Source organism: Anas platyrhynchos, chromosome 14, assembly GCF_047663525.1.
Source record: "Anas platyrhynchos isolate ZD024472 breed Pekin duck chromosome 14, IASCAAS_PekinDuck_T2T, whole genome shotgun sequence".
Classification (NCBI taxonomy): Eukaryota; Metazoa; Chordata; class Aves; order Anseriformes; family Anatidae; genus Anas; species Anas platyrhynchos.
Window position 1 is genome coordinate 17,633,367 of NC_092600.1, and position 13,819 is coordinate 17,647,185.

At 37.8% G+C, this 13,819-nt stretch overlaps 1 protein-coding gene across 4 annotated transcripts in view; it reads right to left on the minus strand.

The window, feature by feature from the left end:
• Nucleotides 1–13,819, minus strand: part of TENM2 (teneurin transmembrane protein 2) — a 1,606,114-nt gene that overhangs the window by 1,481,850 nt on the left and 110,445 nt on the right. For all 4 annotated transcript variants that reach the window (XM_072044660.1, XM_072044658.1, XM_072044657.1 and 1 more), the window contains exon 4: nt 6,307–6,367. The gene's annotated coding sequence lies outside the window, so the exon portion shown is untranslated. The remainder of the gene's footprint in view (nt 1–6,306; nt 6,368–13,819) is intronic.

The window sequence follows — 13,819 nt, forward strand, 5'->3', positions numbered from 1 at the left end:
GAACACACATATATACAGCTTCTTTCTGACTCGATGAAGCTTTAAGATTTTATGTAAACTGAATATGTATAGAACAAGAGAACATAATCTGACTTGGGACATTGCAAACCTACATTCACATCTTGTTTTCAGCTCATGAACTTGTTATATATGGAGTGGTAATTCGTGTCAAGAAAACGGTTGATATTAATAAAGAAGGGGGAGATTTGGGAGTGTGGCCATGGGGGTTGGAAAACACCATGGTTGAGATAACATTAGACTCTTAAAGACGAGGCCATCAGGAATATAAAAGACTTTAGAGGGAACAAAGAAGGGTGATTCAGGAGGCTCCATGCAGTCTCCGGTTTCTTGTTCTCCAGCCCTTAAGGCATGGATGTTTCTGGGTGTTTGCTGTTGTTGTTACATTCAAAGTTGTCTGACCAATGAAAAGTTGTTTGGAAAAGAACTGCTGTGGAGAGAAGGGTATAAGAGGGGAGCCTGCCCTTAAGATAAAAAAAGAAAAAAAAAGGCAGCACGATGAAGTTACATCAATAAAGAAGCAGGAAAAAGAAGTGAAGAGGAACAGGCTGGCAGAATGGAGACCAGGATGGGAACAGGCACTTTGATTGCCTCATGAAGATAGGTTCGGCCAAACTCAGCAAACCGCTCAGAGAAGCTCGTACAGAAAGTCACTGGAAACAGGCGCACTGGAGCTGGAGAGAAGCTCGAGCTGAGAGAAGCAGACCCGTGCTCACGACTGCCTCTCGCTGGTCAGCAGCTGCGCATTATGGGGAATCACACGTCCTTAGGAACAAAGACTGTCCTGCTAACCTTACAGCTTATTCTCCTTATTAACAATCGGACAGTTCATGAGCCTGAAATATGGGACCAAACTGAGGTCAAGGTGTGGGACTCTGCTACTAAAAATGGCAAGGTTGCAGTGGGATTGCTCGGCACCTGGCGAGCAGTCTCAGAGGCCTTAAAGAGCCATGTGGAGCCACAATCACAAACGTGTGGGTGCCAGACAGTGAGGGAGCTGCGGGCTCCTTTACTGATCCGACTGCTACGCCATGGGCCCCTCTGCTGCCACAGCCATCGAAGGCTTTTGCTGTTACGCCCCCTGTTGACCTGAACGTGCCTTTTGGCCCAGGCCTATTGGCCTTGAAAAGGAGATGGATGTGCTTTTCTGTGATCTGGGAAGAACGGGATACATAAGGCCTGAAGGCCGAGTTGCTTGACAACTTAAAGCGAGACACACATGTATTGTTCAAAAGGAATGGAAAATGGAGACTGTTATGTTATGGAACTTACAGGATTGTTTGTTACTTTTCCTGATTGTACATATGTACAGGCATACTCGGGTTTAGTATGTAAAGCCATGTTCTATGTTTAGAATGTTTGATGTTCGTGTGTGCGTGTTGGTGGAGCGTAGACTCCCCGCACACCCAGCACTGTTTACTTGCCTTTTATACCTTTTGTAGCTTTTATACCTTTTAGAAATATTTGTTTTATAAATATTACAAAATTCAGATTGAGTTGAGACCTCATTTATAACACACTCTAACACAACCCAGATGATTAAACCAAAATTTCGATACTAACCACTGGGTTAGCTGCTTGCATCATGTCCACCTCTTTATTGACACTTTCAGAAAATGTCATCTTCTGATCAGAAGTAAATAATGAAAACTAATTGTCTGGATAAAACTAAGTGATTAGTCCTTGGTCACAAATCAGGTTACAATTTTCAAAATAAAATATTAGCTTTGAAATTCAGAAATACATGTTTTATTTATTTTCTATAAATAAGCATAATTTCTTTCTTATATATAGAAACACATAACTAGATATTTAACTAAAATATGTATCTTGTTTGAAATCAGCTACTGATCTCTTTAATTGCATGAAGACGTTCCAGTAGATGGATGTTTCAAACAATTTATCCTTAAAAGTGCCATATCACAAAGCATTTTTAAGACCTAAATCAGTTGAAGAATACAATTGGAGTTATGGTGTTTTGTTTTTTTGTTTTGTGAATCACATTTTCATCAATCAGCAAACAGTATATCTAAGTGCCCTGCCCAAGTTATATGCAGCCTTTGATGGGACTCCAAAGTTCTGATCTCCTTAGTTCCGTATTCTGAAATGAATGACCTCTCTTTTTTTTTTTTTTTTGTATTAGCACATGTGGAAAATTCATCCAATTTCTTAGATATTTCTTTTTCCTATATTTAAGTAATTTTACTCTCTTATTTTTGCTATTAAGAGGGAAAAAAAAACATAGAGAAAGTAAAATCTATTCATTATGATTCTGACGTCTGACAATTTTGACAAGATGATTTTTTCAAACACTGTGAATGAAGCACTTGTTTTTGCTGGTATTTATTTTTTAGTTTTTCTATTAATAGACCATTTTCTACTTAATTTGTCTTTGAAAATTCTGCATATTTGTGGCTTCTGAATGTCTTTCTTTGTCAGAAACATTTTGACTGACACATAGCCACTGTCTGACAAACAACAGAATTCTGTCTCAAGGTGTCACGCTTTTCTTCTTATTGAAAATCCACATAAGGATTTGATCAGTGGTTCTTATTTATAAGACAGATTTTTGGACTCATTATTAAAAACTGTATGCATATTTTATGGAGATTATCTCATTGTTCCATTTTGTAACTCTAAGCAGAAACAAACTGAACTGCTTCAGAAATAAAGTGAACATGAAGGAAATCCTTTCAAATCTATTCAATACATTCAAATCCATTACATGGAACAGCTCTCACTTGAAAAAAGAATTTAAAATTAAAAAAGACTACTCAGGGAAATATATTGAAACAAAAGGCATCATGACTTCACCCTCTGCAACTGCTTCTTATCAAGTTCTCAGTCTAAATTTCTTAGTACAAGATAAATTTTATTATCTGTGATGGCATATATTGAATATCTTTAGAATACAGTTTCTGATTATGACTATTATAAAGACTTATCTTCCTGAATATACCAGTAAATCATTAAAAATAATAATCATAAAAACATAACCTTTGCTTTGGAGGATTCCTGGATTTTTCCTCATAAACTGAAATCCCCAAACAAATGGTTATAGGGTATTTTGATGCAACTGCTATGTAGTACCATATTGGCCTTCTTTTGCCTGGGGTCTCTTATCATTAGCCTGCGCTCCTCCTCTCTTCTAGTAAGAGCTATTGCTTGGCTCGTTCCTGTCTTTTTAATTGTGCAGCATCTTTCCACAGTTCCCAGAATCTGCTCAAGGCTAATACCCTCAGATAACCACAATAGGAGAGTAGTTCCAGTGGGCACCCTTAAAAGTTTCCTTTTACTTGTCAGTAAGTCAGAACCAGTTACTGGTGTTGCTCATTAAATGTTCAAGGAATATCTCCTCATTACAGCTACAGCTTATCTAAGATTGAGTAGGTAAAAGAAAACTTTGCAAGAGTTCCCATTGCATTTTAATTGAAATAGTAAAATTACATTTGTCACTAGACACATATATAAATTTTCTTATTGATTGAAACCAATCTTTGAATTGGTTGTTAGTGCTTCACTTGAGGACAACAGTATTTGCATAAATATTTTAGCACAAAGCCAGTGATTGCGTAAGGTTTTGACCACAAGTTTTCCTTGAAGATACTACACCTCTTAGCCAGCTTCCAGTTGAACCCCTGTATGGCTTGTTGCGATCACTCCATTAAACATCTCATCATTGCATAGAAATGAAACAGTGAATATCTTCATCCTTTTATCCTTCCAGCTGATTTATTGAATAAACATATACATAATGTTTATTTGACATTATGAGTAGTTACAATTATCACTGCTCCACAGCTCGCAATAATTGTCATCAGTGAGTAACACTTGAGTTCTGTTGCTTTTCTGTCCTGAGGGATTCTCAGAAACATCATGTTCAGCCACGTGCATTGTTTAATTTGCTAGGTACTATTTAAAAGGGGATATAAAATGGCAAGCGCATCTCTTACATGCTGATACTATTTTTTGTCATGTGTTAACACATCCACCCAATTTAAATCCTCCTGGCAAGTCCACAAAGAATCTTTGCAATAAAGAATAGACCTAATTGTCTTAGTTACCTATATGCTCTTTGTAAAGTAGAAAACACCACAAACCAGGAAGCTAGTTCCCCTCTTACCCATGGGACAAGCCCAGGGTAATCACCCTGCACAACAGGGACCATGCATATTTTCATGCGTAGTGAGATTACTAATGCTGAAAGAGAGAAGCAGAACCTTCAGCCTAGCTTTTCTGAGTTCTGATTTAAATTTTGGGGTAGCATTTAGAGGAAGCCATAGACCTACAGTTGCAGCAGAGATATCCCACTTCTCTGCATCATCCTTTGAATCTGCCAGCCTTCTGAATGAGATGCTAATCAACTCAATTTCCAAGCAGATGCAATATTTTTGATGCAGAGTGGTTCAGCGGGAGAAAACACTACCACTACCTTTTACTTAGGTAAGATGTTGGTGGATTTGGGCTGTTTGTTTCTTTATTTTATTCAAAATCAGAAAGCAGTGGCCACTGTTTTTGAAGAGGGAATGTCTCTCTCATCCCACATTTCCTGGGAGATGTCACAGCTGTGACAAGGAGGGGTTTATAATGCCACAGTTCGGTGCCTTCATAATTTATTCTCTCTGATTTTATGCTCTTTTAGTCTCCTGCTCAACCATCCACTAACAAGCAGTGATATTAGCCAATAAATCAAAGACGTCTGCTTGTCACCACCAGATGCTTGGTCACATTGCAGCCGATTATGAGATGTACAAAAGGACAATTTCATGTAGAGAGCTCAGTGGAGGTGTTCCACCGATATTCTGTTTGATAGGAAACCAGCGTGAGGTGAATGTAGTATAACTCAGTAACTTTTATGCCTCATGGCAATGGAGAACTAAACTGAAATAAAACTTGGAAGTAAATTAGAACCTCACCTTTATGACTATACTTTTATGATACTGCATCTATTCCTCCAGTACGCTGACACAAGTTAGCATAAAAATAAATCTTTTAATTTGTCCATCTTGCACTGTGCTGGGTACAGAAAAAACAGCTACTTTAATTGTCAAGAAGGGCAGGAGAGGTGCTCAATATCAATTGTTACAAAGTGCATCAATTTTTCATGTGGCACTCTTGCAAAAAATAATCCATTAGCCTTATCAGTCAAATGTAACATACCCAGTGCAAAGATACTCTTTGATCATTCTTTTTCTCTATAATTTATTATAACAAACACCATTAATAACGAGAGGCAGGGACTATTTTGCAGAACAGCTAAGGAGAGCTAAACTCTTTTGAAGCAATGCTATTGTAGCTTTCTTCTCAAACTTAAATACTATTATCTAATACTACACCATAATATTGTAACAAAAGATTAGAGATTATTCTAATGTACTATAAATAAAATCCATAGGAAAAACAGACTTTTGGATCAGGTTTGCCAACTCAAAATCCTGGAATACATGGAAAAAGAGTCCTAAAATGAAACATAGCATTTGCTGAGTGCTCTCTGCAGAGGACCCCTCTTTCCAAAACCTAAAAAGCTGAATAGCTTTATAATCGTGAGTCACATGCTGAAAGGAGATTCAGCCAAGCTTTCTGAATGTCATCATGCTTCTTTCCAGTAGGTTCATTCTTTATAGTCTAAGCTTTATGAAGTTACCTGTCTTTCCTACAGCATCTTTGATACACACAATGTGGATGTTAACAGGGTGTCACCACACTAAGGCTTTTTACTCACTCATCCTTGTATTTTAAAATATCAATAGCTTTAAACAGGGACAAAATTGAGCACTGTTCAGGTGGGTTCAACTTTACAGACCTCTCTGATTACATATTCTGGTTTAATTTCTGCCTCTGCAAATCCAGATTTGAATGTCTTAAGAGTTTCTTTTACTGGACAGGGGTTTGGCCTCAAGCCATCCCAGTTCTTAGCGATACAATTGTGAGGACAATGACACCTGGAAAAAATTTGTGTTGTGATGTCAACACAACAAACCCAGCCAGCAGCTTGCCTTCAGCTAATTGGGACATTAACTACTGTACTTGGTTATTCAATAGCTAGAAAATGTGAGCTTATGAAAGATGTGGTATTACAATATATATGCTATATGCTAATGAACCATGTTTCAACCACAACTCCAGCCAGAAGCACTTTATAGTGAAATGACAGCTTTATCAGTTGTATGGCTTGAATTCTCACTATAGTGGCACTGGAAAAAAAATAATAATGATAAAAAAAAAAAAAAGTTCGATTCCCTGGTAGAAAGTGATTGACATATAGCTTTTGTTTTAAGAAGCACTTACCAATGGCAGTTCTCTTCCTATTTTATTGCTTGCAGTAGATTTACGGGTCAAGTCAAATGACCTACAGAAAAAAAAGAGCAGAATTATGCACAAGGTACAACATCAGAAAAAGCAATGGAGTGCTTGACTGTTTAACAGAAAGTAAAGTAGATAGATAGTACAGAAAACTGCCAGGGACCAGCTTTACCTAGCATGTTTGATAAGTCATCTCATGCAGTCCCCCAGTATTAGATCTGTGCTATTCTGCACTGCTTTACACGGGTGAATTATTCTAGAAGTTGCAATTTAAAATGAGCCTCAAACCTTAATTATTCATCTATCTTTTCCAGCTGAATTGAGGAATGTTAGAGAAGCACTGCAGAATTATGCCTCATGTCCTTTTAGGGTCATGGTGTTTGTGAAGAGCATAGAGCACATAAAACAAGAATGTCCTATTGAGGCCCTGATATGTTCATTATGAAACGCAGCTTCTGTGATGCACCCCCTTTCCAAGCCAAAAAAACATTCTTCTGCTATTGAATGCTGGAGTTATATCTAATAAATGACCTTCCAATTTCCAAATATACTCCAAGGAATAGATATCTAGAGATATTTACATTTAAAATTACAGTTAACAGCTCTTTGCTGGTTAGTCATACTTTTTTTTTCTGAGATGCATTATGCTCTCCTTTCAACAGCATTAGACAAGCACCTAGCTTTCATTGATTTCCTCAGTTCAAAACATGACTGCATTCACTCCTCATTTTCTTGATAATGGTTTCAGGAGAATTTATAGGACAATATTTAGAATATGAAGTTCAATTCTTAAAGTAATTATATAATTCAGAACAATGAATTATTTTTGATGTAACTGATACATTTTAATGCCTTAACACAGTCACAAAGCAAAAAGCTTTGGAAGTGGTCTCAAAACAAGAGTGTACGTTGCTGGTAAAATGAAAAGTGTAGTATAAAAGAAATCACTGATAAACCACATCAAACACAATATATAAGAAATTGTCTTTCTAAGGTGAAAGGTTAGAAACCTACCGAATGGACTTAAGCATGTCACCTATTTATGGAAAAAGAAATTTCTCAAATATCTTGTTCCTAAAGCCTGAGGTATACACTACAAATCTACCATCAGAGGGATTATGAACCTTATGAACCTTGAACAGTATTAAAATAAAAATCAGTGTCAATTCAACCAGTCATAAACCACAGTGTTGCTGATACAGAGCAGCACCCTGACATACTCAGCAATGAACCTTTATGTGTGGCTGTCCTGGACTAAAATTTAGTCCTAACTATACTAACAAGAAACTCAGCCCACTGCATTCGGTGAAGTAGCCTCGGAGGAAAATTGCAGATATTGTTGGAAGTGGATGTTTTTATTTATGGCTTAATTGCTTGTTTACAATAAATTTAAGTTTTCATTAGTGTTTTTTCTTTTTCCAGGAGAGTATTTTGTGAAACTCCTCTTACTTTTCCTCAAATCAATCTCTCTCTCTTTTTTTTTTTTTTCTGAAGTACACTTCTCAAAATTATAAACTGATTTATAAATTCACCAGGAAAAAATATTTAAAAGGTTGGTTTTGTGTAACTGACAGCTCTGCCTGTAATTAGAGCACTGTCTTTCCAAAATTATTCATTTTCACTAATTTTCAGATTTTTTTTCCGAAGTACTAACAATCTTCTTTGATAAAAGGAAACAATTGTTTTTTTGTTTTTTGGTGTTTTTTTTTTTTTGTTTGTTTTGTTTTGTTTTTTGAATTCTTGTTTGCTGATATCAAGAGCTTTCTCAGAAAGATAAAAGCCCTTTTGAAAAGTCTAGTTCTCCATACAAGTAGTATAAATACACTTACTTATTAAGGCCATGAATAGCTGCAATGAACTCCATGGGATATAGCAGCTATATTTAATCCTATGTACGAGTCATTAAATATCAGGCCAAGATCAAATGAGAATTGATATAAAGGTCTCTTTTTTTTTTCTTCATGGCCTGAGATTTCCATTGCCATCATGGGTTAAAGAATTTTATTTTTTTTTTTTTTGGTAAGAGCTGAATATGCTTCAAAGCATCTCAATTTTAGCTTATTCAGAAAACATTTCTTAAAATTCTGATGTCACTTGTCAGCAAAGTGCTTGGAATTAAATATGATCCTTTACAGTAATAGAATTCAGTGCAGGTTATTTGAATAGGTCCAGATACCCCGAACATAGGCTTTAAGTAGTCAAACTGTTGTGCAGATTTCAATTGATCTATTCATGTTTGAACTTAAGCACATGGCCAAAGTGTATGCAGTAGTAAGATCTGCAAAGGCTGAAGAATTAGCTTAAAATGAGACTTAGAAATAATGGATTCATCATGAACACGTCCTCCTACTGTATGGTGGGTATACTGCCAATAATTAGAGACAAAAGATTAGATTCTCTGACTTTAAAATACTGGCCAAATAAGGCTATTGTAAAATAAATCAGAGGAGTGAGGTGGTTTAATGGCTTTTTAATGATCCTAATGTTTTCAGTTTTAATGAGTCATTTTACATCAGCTTTAATCATTTTATGAGTCTGAAAAATGGCTGAAAAATGGCTGGCATTAGTTTGGTTTTCTGTTCAATCTTCCCACAAGCCATTATGGAAGAGTGGCTAATGGGAGTCAACTTGCATAAGTGGAATCATAGACAATAGAATAACTTAAATTTATTAGAGAAACTGGTACATTAACTAGCAATACAGGCAATGATATATTTTTTCAAAGATCCAAGGAAACATATTTTACTGCAGTGCAGGTAAAAATAACTTAAAAGAATTAAATATTCTGCACCCTTTAATGCTGTTAAATGGAATTAAATCTTACTTTTTTATTATATGCATGTAACGTAAGTATCTTTAAGGATTCAAAAAGACAAGTTGCTTAATCTTTTGAAATTCACTTGTAATATAATTTCATGTCATACAAGAAAATTCCAAAATAGATCATCTACACTAGCTCAGCAGGATTTCTCTCTTCTGCAGTAGCTTTAGCAGGTCTGCTCAAGTGTTTTTTGCCCTCCAAGGAAGTGCTTGGGGCAGACAGTGGAGTGCAATCACTGATGTGTGGACACGCGTGGACAAAAAGCAGGGAGGAGAAGCCAAGATCCTAGTGTGCCCAAGCTGCTTGTTTTAGTGATGTGGTCCCAGGTGGTCTGCTGGATTTAGTGGTGGCAGCTGAAGGCACAGACGCCCACCCTTGGTTACCCTACAGCAGCCGAGCACACACGGTTCTGCTGGCTGTTGTGCACAAATAGCTATCTCTGGTAACTTAGCCTGAGACAGAGATGTCCTCATTCCTTGTAGCAAGAGTACACAGGGCTTATGGATCTCCTACAGCTCAGCTGAATGGATTAATACAAGATTACTCTGAGCTCCACGATTTCCCTCTATCCTCATTCTCCAGTTTTGACCATCAAATAAATCCTGGTTCTACTAAACTTCTTTTTTTTTTTTTTTTCCTCTATATTTGGCCCTACAGATTTTAACAAGAAGTTTAGATGGAATATGCATTATTGCGGAAAAAAATATTTTTAAATTCTTAGCAATATTCAATATTAACTTTACCAATATTTCCTGAAACCTGAAGTAAAATGAAATTAAAATCACATACAGGATGCTTAAATTCTGCTCTCAGGTAAAACAAAAAAACAATTATAGTGGAGTCAGACTGTTAAAAAAACACAACTGTTTCTCACAAAAGTTCGATGGTTTTGGGCCCCTCGCTACAAGAAGGACATCGAGGTGCTTGAGCGAGTCCAGAGAAGGGCGACAAAGCTGGTGAGGGGCCTGGAGAACAAGTCCTACGAGGAGCGGCTGAGGGAGCTGGGCTTGTTCAGCTTGGAGAAGAGGAGGCTCAGGGGCGACCTTATCACATTCTTATCACATTCTACAGGTACTTTAAAGGCTACAGCCTTCTTTAAGGTGGGGGTTGGTCTATTCTCCCATGTGCCTGGTGACCAGACGAGGGGGAATGGGCTAAGGTAGTGCCCAGAGGAGGTTTAGGTTGGATCTTAGGAAGAACTTCTGTGAGGCATTGGAATGGGCTGCCCAGGGAAGTGGTTCAGTCACCATCTCTGGAGGTCTTTAAAAGACATTTATAAGTAGAGCTTAGTGGTTTAGTGGAGGACTGGTTAGTGTTAGGTCAGAGGTTGGACTCAATGATCTTGAGGTCTCTTCCAACCTAGAAATTCTGTGATTCTTTGTCTCTCAGGTATTGAATACTCACCTAAAACAAAAATTTATTTCAGTAATGGCAGCAGCATCAAATCAGGCTATTTGCTACTTTCCATTTGTACTATTATAGATATAAATTACTCAGTATTATTGGTTAAGTGGGACCTCAGCTAATGGTAAAGATGGTATGTATTTAATATCCTGGTAGTTCCTGTGTTCCTGCTGTGTACATCATCACAGGGATATTTCTCTAGTAAGCAAAGCCAGGAAGTCCTTTTTAAAATCATAGAATCATAGAATATCCTGAGTTGGAAGGGACCCTTAAGGATCATCAAGTCCAACTCTTGACACCGCACAGGTCTACCCAAAAGTTCAGACCATGTGACTAAGTGCACAGTCCAATCTCTTCTTAAATTCAGTCAGGCTCGGTGCAGTGACCACTTCCCTGGGGAGCCTGTTCCAGTGTGCAACCACCCTCTCTGTGAAGAACCCCCTCCTGATGTCAAGCCTAAACTTCCCCTGCCTCAGCTTAACCCCGTTCCCGCGGGTCCTGTCGCTGGTGTTAATGGAGAAGAGGTCTCCTGCCTCTCGACACCCCCTTACGAGGAAGTTGTAGACTGCGATGAGGTCTCCCCTCAGCCTCCTCTTCTCCAGGCTGAACAGGCCCAGTGCCCTCAGCCGTTCCTCGTACGTCTTCCCCTCCAGGCCTTTCACCATCTTCGTAGCCCTCCTCTGGACACTCTCCAACAGTTTCATGTCCTTTTTATACTGTGGTGCCCAGAACTGCACACAGTACTCGAGGTGGGGCCGCACCAGTGCAGAGTAGAGCGGGACAATCACCTCCCTTGACCTACTAGCGATGCCGTGCTTGATGCACCCCAGGATACGGTTGGCCCTCCTGGCTGCCAGGGCACACTGCTGGCTCATATTCAACTTGCTGTCTACCACGACCCCCAGATCCCTCTCTTCTAGGCTGCTCTCCAGCGTCTCATCGCCCAGTCTGTACGTGCAGCCAGGGTTTCCCCGTCCCAGGTGCAGGACCCGGCACTTGCTCTTATTGAACTTCATGCGGTTGGCGATCGCCCAGCTCTCCAACCTATCCAGATCCCTCTGCAAGGCCTATGAGTTTGCAATGTAATTAGAAAAAAAAAAAAAATAAAAAATGTTCTAAAGCCAGTGTAACCAAAGGAAGGGAAACTAATTATGGCCTATACAAGCTAACCTAGCTTTGTCAGAGCAGCTGCCCTATAAAATGACCGCCATAGGAAGCTGAATTATAGTGGCTTGTTGTTTGCACTTCCTCTGAGGGGAGCTTGACCTTCATAGGTGACTAAAAGGTTTATTTACCAGCATTTCTCATGAAAATGCCTGTCAGTAGTATTCTTGTAAGAAATTTCTTTTCCTAGAGGTTCATCATTTGGAATGCTGAACTGATTTTAAAAAGAGAACGACAGGCCCACAAGTAAAAGGTGAATGGAAACAGCATAAAATAAATGTGAATGAATAATACATACGAATTTAGGTGATACATTTGAAGCAACATATAAAAGCAATATGATGCTTTTTATAAACAATAGATGGTTTTATATATGAATCTTTGTCTGAGATACTGTAAAATTACCCCCAGGTAAACAAAAGGTGTTATGATACCCATAACAAAACTGTGAATGTGGTTTGGCTGTGCCTAGACAAGAATGACATATTGTAATTTCATCCAGTATGAGAAGACAGAATGAATACCCAAGGTAGTTCAGTATAGAGAGAGATAAAAAATTCAGATATTGCAAGAATTTTTCTTAATTCAAACATGCTATTAGTGATTGTTTCATTGTTCTACTTTAAAAGGACAGCCGATAGCCTATATTTTACTAGTATTACAAGAAGAATATTGTATTATATCTTGCCTCAGAATACATTTCTAGCTTTGTACCAAAGACATTTATTGGCTTCTCAGCTCAGCAAGACACTTTCGCCATATCGTCTCCCAGTTAGTCTTAGAGATGAGGTATATGAGTTTTCTGACCTAGTGCTGTGCTTTTTTCCCTGCTCACCCATGTACCATGCATATTCATGGCCTCCATATGAGAATATAGCAATCACTGCCTTATGTCAATCATTTCGTGTACTGCAGTCAGAAAAGTTTGGTGTCATTAAATGCTCTGTTTGTCAGAGCATTTTGTAGCAACAAAACAGCTGCAGTTTCTCTCCACTTTACATTATTCTATGCAAGAGGTAAATATTCTTTTCTCAGCATAGTAAGGATTTTGCTAATTTTCAGAAATAGAGACTCTTTTTACTTCCCATTCAGTTTAGAATGAATCAATCACCACAGGTAAAATCTCTTTGGCTTCTATAGACCAAAGAGAGCACCAGAAAATAAAAATAAAATAAAAAAAATAATAAAAAATTGGTTCCAAAAGGAGGAATCATATCCTAAAATTATTTCTCTTGGCCATCTGCTCTCTCATTTTTTCCCAAATATTCCTTAGAGAAGGATGCTACCAATCCCCTTCCTCGCCTCATTTTTTTTTCTTTCAGATAGAAATAAATAGTGGAGAGGACATACCAGAAAAGCTTCTCCAATGCCCTTTCTATATTTACATGTCATGCAGAGTTAGAAGGGAACTTCCAGAATGCCAAAATGGATTTGAGGACAAATATTCTTAGTCTTACTCATTTCTTTCTGTTGATTTCTGGGTTTACAACTTCTAAAACCCAGTTTTTCAAACTCTTCAATCCTGAAGACAAATCTCATGTGTTTTCTTGGTAAACAAAAGAACTGTGGTTACCTAGCCTCAGGTATCGCAAGATCTTTAATAAAATAATGAACAGACAGTAACTTTGGGTGGGGGGTGGGGTGGGGGGATTGTTGTTAGCAGGAGGAGTATTCTGAATTACTGCAGCGTAAAAATGCTTTTCTATGACGAATCTCTGACAGATCCATTCCTTATTGCCATGGACATTGCCATGGAGTTTCATTCAAAATACATCTTCCATTGCAGTATTTTTACAACGCAGGAAAACATAACTTTGGTTTCTTCTACCTTTGTGTATTCACTTATCAAAGCACAATTAACAGCAGCCAAAAAAAGAAAAAAAGTTGACTAATACAGAAAACTTCAAACAAAAATTCAAACAAAGTAATATTTATGTGCATGCTTGGAAGTATCAGAAACAATGTGTGTCTCTTTGGAGAATAATTATGAATATTAACAGCATGTACACATTCAATCAGCTGTGAAGGTTTAAGGCATAACAGAGTATACAGAGTTTTCATTGTCTCTGAAAAAAATAATAAATTTTTCAGTGCAGTTCCAACTACACA